Consider the following 12,189-nt stretch of genomic DNA (forward strand, 5'->3'; position numbering starts at 1 on the left):
TAGGTAGCCAGGTGTATAGATGTCCCCAGAAAAGGTGGCCAGGTGTATAGGTGTCCCCAGTATATGTAGCTAGGTGTATTGGTGTCCCCAGTATATGTAGCCAGGTCTATAGGTGTCCCCAGTATAGGCAGGTCTATAGGTGCCCCCAGAATAGGTAGCCAGATGTACCCACAAGGAGGGGAGGCAGTGCAGAGAAGAGGGATCAGTGGGCAAAGCGGCAGGGAAGGGGCTTCCCCTTCCTCCCTCTCCCCCTCCAGAACTAAAATTTGCAGGTGGCTGGCAGCGGGCGGGACTTACCTCCTCCTTGTTCCAAGCACACTGTGTTCAGCTGCAGTTCCTGTCTCATCCACTGAATTGATTCGGTTCAGTTTGATGAGTTGGAGCACTCAACTCACTGGAAAGAGCCGGCTCAAATGAACCGAGCATCACTACTTACCCGGCGCTTGGAACGAGATGGAGGTGAGTCCCACCCGCTGCCAGCCACCCGCAAATTTTAGTTCGGGGGGGGGGGGGAGAGTGAGAAGAGTGAGGTCCCCCCTTCCCCGCTGTGCCCATGATCGCTCCTTCTTCTCTGCGCTCTCTCACTCCACACATGCTCGTCCACCCTCTGAAAAATGCAGGTGGATGTCGTCCACCTGCGTTAACGCCCGACTCGACCCCTGGATACTGGGAAATGTAGTATGACCTCTATTATTCTTCCTCTTTTGGGACTCATGGTCACTCCTGAATGATCCACATATAGCAGCTAAGTCTACAAGGGGGCTTTAAGCTGGCGACAGCGCACTGCGAAGGACATTTGAACTATGGAAAAGGTATTGTCGATCATTATTTCTTTTCCATGCACTATTTACATTAACGGATCAACTTGTTTGCTATGAGAACTTGCCTTTCCGTTTTCAGTTTAGTTGAACTTTAAATTATGTTATTACCCTATAAGTACACTTTAAAGAAATGTACAAAGACTGTAGTCATTTAGTCCAATAGCCTATTGTATGTGTATTCAAAAGGGACAGAAGCCAGATCATTTTATCTATTCTTTTTGTAAACAATATGCTTTTTAGTATTGAGAAGTAATACATCTGATTTATTTTGTAGATAAAACAATCCAAAGGGTTGGGCTGGTTTAAAGAAAAATGTTGTTCTTATCAATATCTGTCCCTGTAAGAAGAAGCTGTTTTTACACTAATAAAAGTCTCCACCAATGATTCATTATTTGTCTGTCACACTTTACAGTCCAATAACGAGCAGAACATAATGTTTGTTGTTGCCTAGATACTCTGTTTTCTCCTGAAGCAAAGGAAGCTGCTGCATGCTGTCCATCCAAACATGCTTCTGATTTACTGAGGTTAGAGTGCAGTGGAAAGCCAAACTGATACAGCAGATATCAGCCTGAATTTTAAGCTATTAGAAGGTATATGTTTTCAACTCTCGTCTGGATCACTTCAGAGCATGGTCTGACCTGTGGCTCATATGCAATTCACTTTTTCTCCTGAGTTTTCTCCTTGGTGATAATTTCTCATCTTGTCATAAAATACCCCTTAAACCACCGGCAAGCAAGACGATACTCAAAATAATTTTCATAGTACTTTTGCACCAGCTTTTGGGTACTTTTTTAATTGTAAAATGTTTAAAAGTTATTTTAAAGAGAATATGAAAATTATCTCCTAGAAGATATCTCAGGAGCAAAAATGATTTGCATATGGGCCATAGAGAGGAGACTGCTGAAAGACAGGACTGCCAACCCAATTTCTATTTTTTCACAGACAAAAGGTCCAAAAAAGTAGGACACACAAACTTTTGGACAGACATGGGGGTGGAGTCAGCAGCGCACTTATTTGGCTGTTGAAGGTCACCTTTTTAAAGGTTTTTTTTATTTATATAAAAGGCTATTTCACACACATCTACCCTCACAGATCTCCAGTTAGTCATGCAACAAACAGGGAGGGAAAAGATGCACGTAATTTGATAGCATTCCCACAAAATACATATCATGAGGGAGTGTTCCCCTTGAGAGACAAACCCCCCCCACATATAATCTGAAAAAACGGTGTGTCTCCATCCCTCTGCAGTCTGCAATCATCAGATCAAGGTGATTTTATTGACAGTTATAAAGATGGGACTTGCATAGAGAAAACATAATTCTTGCCTGTCCCAGCTTCAGGCTAAACAGCAGGAAGTTAACCTCCAGCAGACACACGCAGAACTGCTGCTACCATATTACCTACATTTGAGCAGCTCACAACAACCCGTTATACAGATAAAACAATTCATTTGCACTTTCAGAGCAGAGATCCTGTGCTTTTTACTAGTGATGCTCATCCGAGCTCGGATATCCGAGATACTCGGATATCCTAGCTCTTTTTTCACTATCCGAGCTCGAATACCGAGCTCGAATAGTATTAGCTATCCGGGCTGTGCTATCCGAGCGCACTCGGATAGCAATCAGCTATCCGGAGATATCCTAGCTATCCGAGCTCGGATAGCGTCATCCGATCGGATAGCGTCACGTCACCTCGAGTCCTCACAAGCGAATTAGAGGGATCCCAGCCCTCTGACTGCAGCCAATCACAGAGGGGGAGCCTGGCCAAGCCCCCCTCTATAAATAAGCGGGCGCCATGTTGCCTCACTCGTCCTGCTTGCGACTTACTGACTGACTGTACTGAGAGATTGCACCAGTGCTTTTTGTCTGTGTGCAAGTGCATTTATATTGTTCTAAACCAAGCGTTTTTACACTCCAACACTTGATATTCACCTGTATTGCTTTGCATTGTAGATAGATTGTATTTTAGGCAGTTTAGTTTGTGTGATTAGGGACTAGGGAGGGAGACTGTCACTGGTGCTGCTGCAGCTGCAGCCAGCAGCTAGGCCCTGTGCCTAGGCAAGGCAGCCTGCCCTGCTCTGTGCTCTAGTCTCTAGTTACCTGTGCTCTCACCTGTCCTACTCTACTGTACTACTTCTGTGTTAGATAGATTATTGTACTATTTTGTAGTTAGCAGGCCCATCTTTACTGCTATACCTGTCCTGTATCTGCTCTCTTTAATCTAGTCACACCTGTTCTATTGTTTAGCTAGATTCTTCTATTGTTTAGTTAGTACTGCAGTACTGCAGTCAGTGCTAGTAGTAGTAGTTGTTGTTAGAGTAGTAGTACTACTGTGTTAGCTTTCTACAGAACTGATGTGCTGTGAGCAGTGCCAGTGTGACAGTTAGTGTGCACTAGTGTCTTCTCCTCAGCTGTCTGACTGGCACTTGGCACGTGCCACATCCGGCATGTTCCTGGCACACGTTACACCTGCTGCTGCTGCTGCATTGCCCTGCTCCTGCTGCCTGTGCAGCTCCCACCGCCAGGGTGCCACAGGCCACTGATATATTTAACCCAAAACACAATTGCTGCGTAATTTTTTGGAAGTGTCTGGGGTGAAAACTGTCATGTCCCAGTTGTGCGGTTGGACTTTGGACACAATGTGGGCTACACGACTCCTGTCTGGAACCTAGGCCTGATGTTAATTTACAGCTATTTTTTTTTTGGGGGGGGGGATTTTAAGTCCCCACATCATCAATTAGTGTTCCCCTTTACAAAATAATGATGCTACATGCCTCATATACCCTAAAAACGTTTTTAAAGCAATTTAAAGGCCACTTCCATTTTTTCTATTCGGATATCCGAATTTGCCCGGATAGCCCGGATACTGTGGTCGGATATCCGATTTGCATTCGGATCTGAAAATTTTGAACTCGGATATCCGGATCCGAATCGGATCCGGATTTTGAAAAGGGGTATCCGAGCATCACTGCTATTTACAAGAAATGTATTTACACAAAGCTCGGCTCTGGTTTCAGCCGTGAATCACACTCTCCTTCCCTGCTTCACACCTAATTACTCATCAACCCCCATGCCCTTCCGGGAGAACGGCTTCCCTGCTCCCATCGCTCCTGTGACCCCATGCTGTTTTCCAGGAAGGGTGACCAGCTGATCACATGTCAGCACACAAAGGCATCCTGCCATCCTCAGTTGTGTTGCTGTTGCATGCAGCTCCCTCGTTGCTGACAGCTAATCAGTCCGCAGTGGCTGGAAGATGTATGCTGTGCATTAGGCTGACACAATACAGTTGCAAGCAGCAGAGGCAGGACTCGGGGGAAAATGGGACTGTGAGCAGTACTACTGACCTAAGGAGAGCTTTTTCCTCTCTCTTCTAGCCGGGACCTGGATGCCGGGCTTGTGGGGGTGGAGCGTGAAGCACGCTGGGCTGTCTGCCTCTCACTTCTACTGAAGAGAGGCATCAGCCAAACAAGGAGGCTATTGATTGGAGGGGAAGGGAGCAGCCTGCTGTTTCTGGACACACTGAACCATGGTCACTGTGTTCGCTGTGTCAAAATTACGTTTCTTGGATGGAAGTTAGACTTAAAAATACAGTCAGTTAAATTTAAAGTGATTTATACGGACTGCCCATCTAAAGACGATTGGCAACCCTGCTGAAAGGACAGTGAAATACTGTTTGTGTCAAAACAGTAGCATGCACACATGCAGGGATATATTGATACTAGGTTGTCCTGAATTTTTTTTTTAGAAAGAGTTTTGTACAACTGTTGCATCCAGAAGACGTCAGGCCCTGTTCACAGTTCTCTTCTGTGCTGCAGAATAATTGTGCATTTATTATTTAGTCGGCATTGACCTTTTCAAGGAAAAAGGTGAAAAAAACCATACAGTCCTTTAAAAGGGTGATCCACTACACCCTAGTAACACTTGTTTTTTATACAGAGGACTATAATAAATTAGTAACACAGTCTTGCAGTACAAAAACTTGACACAACTATATTGATACAAATCCAAAAAATTGTTAAAATCTCATAATCCGTGAAAAATGGTCTCCATAAGCTTCAATAAAAAGCTGTCATAAGACAACTGCTGTAATATGGCTTGACATGATAGATCATTTATTCAGGCAATTATATATTCAGGCAACGACACATGTTCGTTTCAGGCTTGTAGTATGCCCTTCATCAGGCCGAAATGTGTATGTATAACTAGAGTTATTCATACACATTTTGGCCTGATGAAGGGCATACTACAAGCCCAAAACAAACGTCTTGTTGCCTGAATATATAATTGCCTGAATAAATTATCTATCATGTCAAGCCAGATTACAGCACTTGTTTTATGACAGCTTTTTATTGAAGCTTATGGAGACCATTTTTTACAGATTGTGAGATTTTAAAATTTTTGGGGATTTGTATCAATAAAGTTGTGTCAAGTTTTTGTACTGCGAGACTGTGTTACTATTTTTTTATAGTCCTCGCTATAAAAAACAAGAATAATTCTGCATGTCAACTGACTGCCCATACAGTTCTATGGGCCTATTCACAGTACTGTATTGTAACTGACCACATTTTTCTAACTCGTTACATGCAGGCTTTTTTTATTAAAAGATTCCCGATGTGAAAATATTAACAGAAATGGGGAGAGCAGGCAACAGCTGACCTGATGCCTGTCGCTCCCCCCATTCTCCTTTCTGCCCCTGCATTATGCCTAAAAGCCCCCGGGACCCTCTCCCGGGTTGCCAGAGTCGAGCTTTACTGCACAGGCGCTGGCAGGGTTGCACGCGTCCTAAAGTGCCCACCCGGGTATGGAGCACTCTGCGCATGCGTATGAGGTCTCTACATTATGAGTATGACGTCATACACATGTGCAGAGCACTTCACTCCCAGGCACGGATGCCCGCTGTAGGATGTGCGCAGCCAGGCCAGTGCCTGTGCAGTAATGCCCGACTACGGCAAAATGGAAGAGGGTCCCGGGGTGCTTTTAGGCATAATGAAGGGAACAGGAAGGAGAACAGGGAGAGCTACAGGCATCAGGACAGGTAAGAGTATATGCCTGCTCCCCCCGTTTCTTTCAATATTTTCTCTTCTGGTATCCTTTAAAATATGTGTCCAGTCCCCATTGCAGTTCACATGCATTATAATGCGCAACTGACCACTGTGAACCTAGCCTTGAACATATGCTGCTTCAATAATATTTAACAGAATTCATTAAACACAGCGCACAAGCAGAAAAAAACAGTCTGTAAGAATTTCACACGCGAGGTTAGTCAAGGTAGTTTTTTGAAGTCCACCGCCATGAGGGATATTTTAGACCAATGGCAATCCCCCCCTTCAGTAAGTGACTCATCACATTCTCTGACCCAGCAGGTTAGTTAGCGCACGTGGGGTGTCTGGTCACCCCCAGTCTCTCTGGCAAGACTGCTCCCGTTAATATTTCATCCTCTTAAAGAAGAGACAAATCGCTGCACGTAGTGTACAATTATTGTCTCTTTATTCAATCAACAATGAATGCTATCAGTAAATAGCCTTTGAAAAACAGACAAATTGTAGCAGAGGCACTATACATGTTATACCGTCAGAAGGAATTGATGACTCTGCCATACTGGTACTCCTGTTCCTTTTTAATACACATACAATAGGGTATTAGATATCTAAATCACTACAGTCTTTGTACATTTCTTTAAAGTATACTTATAGGGTAATTAAAGAAGTTAAAGTTCAACAAAACTGAAAGGCAAAACTGTTCTCATTGATATTTCATCTTCTTTCAGCCCTCAGCACAGCTCATAAAGAAGAGACAAATTGCTGCACATAGTGTAAAAATATTACCTTGGACACTTAGCAATCAAATTCTCTAGTAGGAACTAAGCAATTACAGATTGTCTACCTGCTGGATGCTACCCACTTAAAGTGAACCAGAGACAAAGCATCCTCATGTATTTTACCATATATATCAGTGGGAACATTAGAAAAAAACCCTACCATGCTTTCTGTTTCATTATTTACTGTTCAGATTGCTTCTTATCAGCCCAGATAAAATCCCTGACTGAGCATTAAGTCTGGCTATGCTATAAGGACTCAGCTATAATGATTCCTGAGCAGAGCCACAAGGGGTCAGGCTTGGGCTTGAAAAGAAGACAGACTCAGCTATAACGATTCCTGAACAAAGCCAGACTGAATGCTCAGTCAGGGATTTTATCTGGGCTGATAAGAAGCAATCTGAACAGTAAATAATGTAACAGAGAGCAGGGTAGGTGTTTTCTCTAATGTTCCCACTGATATATATGGTAAATACATGAGGGTGCTTCGTCTCTGGTTCCCTTTAAGCTGAATACTCACCAGGAAGATGGATCTCGGCGAAGTCCCTTGACGACGCATGCTCCCGATCCATCTTTCTGAGGGTGGGTACACATTACGGGCGTGAACAGGAAGTCAAGCGATCATAGTATTTTGCGCGCAGTCCTCAGGGTTCTTAAAGATCCAATCCACCGTGACGGTCGTTATCACTGCGCACCGTTAAATGTCGTTTGCATAATCGCGCCTGTATCCAGGTTGCGGGGTCATGGAAATTATTGCTCGTCACTGAAAATGTTACAAAAGATTAGGAGGTGGGTACCGTCGTTTAGTTCATTCTTGTTTTAAAGAGAACCCGAGGTGGGTTTGAAGAATATTATCTGCATACAGAGGCTGGATCTGCCTATACAGCCCAGCCTCTGTTGCTATCCCAAACCCCCCTAAGGTCCCCCTGCACTCTGCAATCCCTCATAAATCACAGCCATGCTGCTGACAAACAGCTTGTCAGAGCGGGCTGTGTTTATCTCTATAGTGTCAGTCTGCTGCTCTCCTCGCCTCCTGCAGAACTCCAGTCCCCGCCTGCATCCCTTCCCTCCCTGCTGATTGAAGGGAAGGGACGGGGCAGGGACCGGAGCTATGCAGGAGGCGGGGGAGCAGCTGAGACTGACACTACAGATGTAAACACTGCCTCACAGCATGGCTGTGATTTATGAGGGATTGCAGAGTGCAGGGGGACCTTAGGGGGGTTTGGGATAGCAACAGAGGCTGGGCTGTATAGGCAGATCCAGCCTCTGTATGCAGATAACATTCTTTAAACACACCTCGGGTTCTCTTTAAGCGTACTTGAAATTGATGGTAATTATTAATTGCATAACCACAAATAAAAAAACAACAAATTATTAAATTACATACTGAAATTAAATGTTTTATTTATTTTAAAGCTTATCGCATTGTACATGGCATTATCAAAAGATATAAAGATCATACTCATAATGTTTCCCTTGTCTTTTCTTGTCTTTCTCTACACATCTGTACATTCATTTATAACTCACAACTCAGTTGAGTACTCTTTCTCAAAGACCTTTTAGCGACAGGTGCAAAATTGGTACAAAACTTTATTACACAATGCATTTGCTCATAGACTGTGACCAGCATTTGCAGAAACTCCAGTCTACAAATTACCACAGAGACTCTGACAGCATTATATGAAAGGATAATTACATGAGACAGTAGCAATTTTGTTTCTAGATTTTGTAAGTTCAATCTGAAGTCTTTTGCATTAAACCCAAAGTGCCATACGTTTATAACTTTGAGTTATTCATTCAGTTTGATCACCAGAAATCAGAAATAGTCTAGCAGTTGCAAGCAGCCTGCAAATTGTTAGGAGCACTAACACTTATAGCTGCCACATTCAATTTTCCCCTACTAAGCCTCTTCATTAAAGCAATTAAAAACAACTGCCTCCTCACACTAAAAGAGTAATGCTGATTGGTATAGGCTTTGCACTTTTATATTGCTCCATTACTGAATACACCTGTATAAAGGATTGTACGTCCTTATTTTTGGAAATGCTTGATGACCTGTTACCCACTGATAATGGTCTCTTAAGTAGTATTAAGTAGAAGAAATCATTCAATCTACATGCTAGCTCAGGCAGAACTAATGGCAGCTGCTCACAAAACCCTGGGACATACATTAGAATCTGGGCTTTGACCAAAAAAGAAGGACTCAAGTAATTTGTTGGCATGTGGGTCAGCACACTAGAGTGTAGTGTACATAGACTTTTGACTTCTGATGAGCTGTCCTTTGACCAGTATTCCCAGTGCTGCCATTTGAAGACAGTTGCTCAGTTCTTAGAGTTTGAGCTCAGGTTGAAACTAGAAAGGCACCTGAACTCAAAACTTTGTGTTTGCTAATTCTAGATCCATGTCTGTTTAATAAGAAGCAGCTGGACATTATAACAATATGTGTACTATCATCAAAAGTCACAAATGGCATGTTTGTTCTGAATCACTGATTTGTAACATCACAGCATAAGCAAAGCAGTCAGTTAATCACACATATGTTAAAAGAAAATGACAAGGACTGTTATTTCTACATTTAAAAGTTAATTATCAACATATTAACCACTTTAAATGATAACAAAAATAGAATCTGTAAATACAGTCAGAAAATATATGTATCATGTATATGTATATCACTATGCACTATTCACTAGAATATATTTTTATGTAAACTTAAACATGTAGTGCACACTATATACTGTCTACTAATATGCTTCTTGAGCGCTACGAGGAAGGCAAATGCAGTTCAAAGCAAACAAACCAAATCAAAACAAATCTAACACAGACATGACATAGAGAATTAAAAAGTAACAATTCTTAATGATCACTATCCATTTACTTCCTATTTTACTGCCCTAAGCAAGATTCCTGCTGTTGCAACCCCCTACATGCTGGAGAAACACTCCATTATTTTAATAGAATAATCTGTCTTAACTGTCATAAGGTTTGAAAGAAATGCTGGATTTCCTAATGTGTATTGAACAAATTAAATTAGGACTGTGATTAGCTGCAGAAACACAATCTACTGCCAGAAACTGGATTAAAGAGGAACTCCAGCCTAAACAAACATACTGTCATTAAGTTACATTAGTTATGTTAATTAAAATAGATAGGTAATATAATCTCTTACCCACCCTGTTTTAAAAGAACAGGCAAATGTTTGATTTCATGATGGCAGCCCTCTTTTTCGTTGAAAGGAGGTGACAGGGAGCATGAGACACAGCTCCAACTGTCCTGTGTCCTGAGCACCTCTCCCAGTTGCTAGGCAACGTGAACAACAACATAGGAAATCCCATCATGCTCTGCACAGCATCAGGGAAAAAAAAGCCTGGGCTTTTTTTCTTTGATGGGTGGAGCTTAGCTAAAAATGCAGCTAAAAATTATGCTTTGGTAAGAAAAACTAAGTTCTGATGCTGTGAAACTGTTAAAGAAACACCAAGCCTTTTCAGTTCTGCTGAGTAGATTTTTAGACCGGAGGTTAACTTTAAAGTCGTATAGTTTCTAAAAAGATGACAATAATTCACAGGAATCGTATCCAGGAAACATAAATGTGATGGTATAACAATACTATGACCACGATGTGTAAAATTCTTAAAAACACTGGGCTTAATTGATCGGCCAAGGCTATTTATACAGCACTTTAGACAATATGTTCCATGGGACACAAACAATGTTCAGCTAATTAGCCCCTTAATAAATTATGTGCCAGCACTTTGTGGTTTTGGGTCACCACGAGCTGCTTGGATACTGTATTGGCCACATAAGGGCACTACATTAACCCAAAGAGATAGGTATATGTCTCATGAAATGGATGGTCTACAGTATCGAATAAAAAGCCCTGGTCCATTCATTTGGTGGATTTCTTCTTTAATATAAGACCAACAAGTCCCTTTTCAAGTGTTTTAAGAGTTTTATACTTCAGGTAAAGGGCTTACAGTATTATTATACATTGGGGCTGGGGTTTATGTTTCACATAAGAGCGACTAGTCACATGGTAGTCAAGTGCATATAGTAATTTGAGTGGGCACTCCTCAATCAGTTGGGTGCTTGATACAGTAGCGTAGACAATGTCACCAAGTATTCAGAGTCCAAGCAGTATCAGCACACCAGTTCAGCAGTTCAACACAGTACACTTTAGTGTGCTTCTACAATGCACATGGTACAAACCAACAAACCTCATGCCTTGATAAAGGGGGACCCTGTTTGGCCCCCAGAAATAATTGTGGGTTTGTACCAGGTGTACTGTGAAAGCACAATAAAGTGTGCTGTTTTGAACTGCTGAACTGGTGTGCTGATACTGTATGGTACTCCAGTCAGGACAGATTTATATTCTTCATATGCCTATGACATACTACACTAGAGGTGCCCACACTGTTTCAGCTTGCGCGCTACTTTGAACATTACGAATTAAAAGTGAGCTACCAGGTAGAATCTAAACAGATACAGGCTACAACTGCAGAACATGTATAATGGCAGCAGTCCATCAGTGATTACCATAAGCCGCTAGTCAAATCATAGGGTCCTCCTCAGTAAGTGAAATAGAACAGTGGTTGACCAAATATAGTCACAATATCATGATTACAATATCATGCTCAGTGTCTGTCAAAATTCTAATGACAGTAGCAGATAATGCTTTTTCATGTTTGTCTCCCCACCTTGCAACCTAATTCTCTAAACTGCTGACAGTCACTGTGGGATGTACCCAGACGTTCTTTAGGATCTAAGTCTACTGTTGTAGACAGTTTGTCAGTATTTCCGATTTGCTAATGTAAGTTATCCATACAGCTCTGCTTACTACGCTATACTGACTCGTACACACCGTACAATTTTCTGTTAGATTTTTCTGTTAGTGTTCTCTGTTTTATATTCTAGGACTCATCAGCAGCACATGCAATTTCTCAATAAGTACAGTGGTGTTTTCTAGACACAGGAACCAGTTGCTAGGCTATATGCAGTACATTGAATGCTATTGTTGCTAAAATACTTATACATGACATTGAACATAGATTGAACAGATATGGTATGGCTGAATGCACTTTACACATGACATCAAATGTCCTGTCTACCATTTTTATTGGGTATGCAGACTCTAACAAAGAGTGATATCCACAAGATAAAAACCTTAAGTTGTATCTCAATATCATACTGTGAGAAGTGTAATTTATAGAGATAAGAAAGCTCAGGAGTTTTCCCTTGACTTTTATGTCCAAGTACCTGATATATTCTCCTGCACTAAACATTACAGAGTTCATGCATCACCCGCTTCACCGACTAAACTCGGCACAAATCTAAAACCATTGCATCCCTAAGTAGACCATTAATAACATCGGCAATGTCACTGCTATGCAAATCTGTCATTGTTATGCTAATTACTGGTGTCAGTTTTGTTGTTAACCAATTACTGGGTTGGATAGGTATTATGTTCTGTTTGAATATACTTATTTTTTTTCACTTGTGTAACCAGCAGTTTTTATCTAAGAATGCCAAAAAGAACAGTGTGCTTGGTACAGCTTTT

The sequence above is a fragment of the Hyperolius riggenbachi genome, chromosome 5 (genome assembly GCF_040937935.1).
Source record: "Hyperolius riggenbachi isolate aHypRig1 chromosome 5, aHypRig1.pri, whole genome shotgun sequence".
Classification (NCBI taxonomy): Eukaryota; Metazoa; Chordata; class Amphibia; order Anura; family Hyperoliidae; genus Hyperolius; species Hyperolius riggenbachi.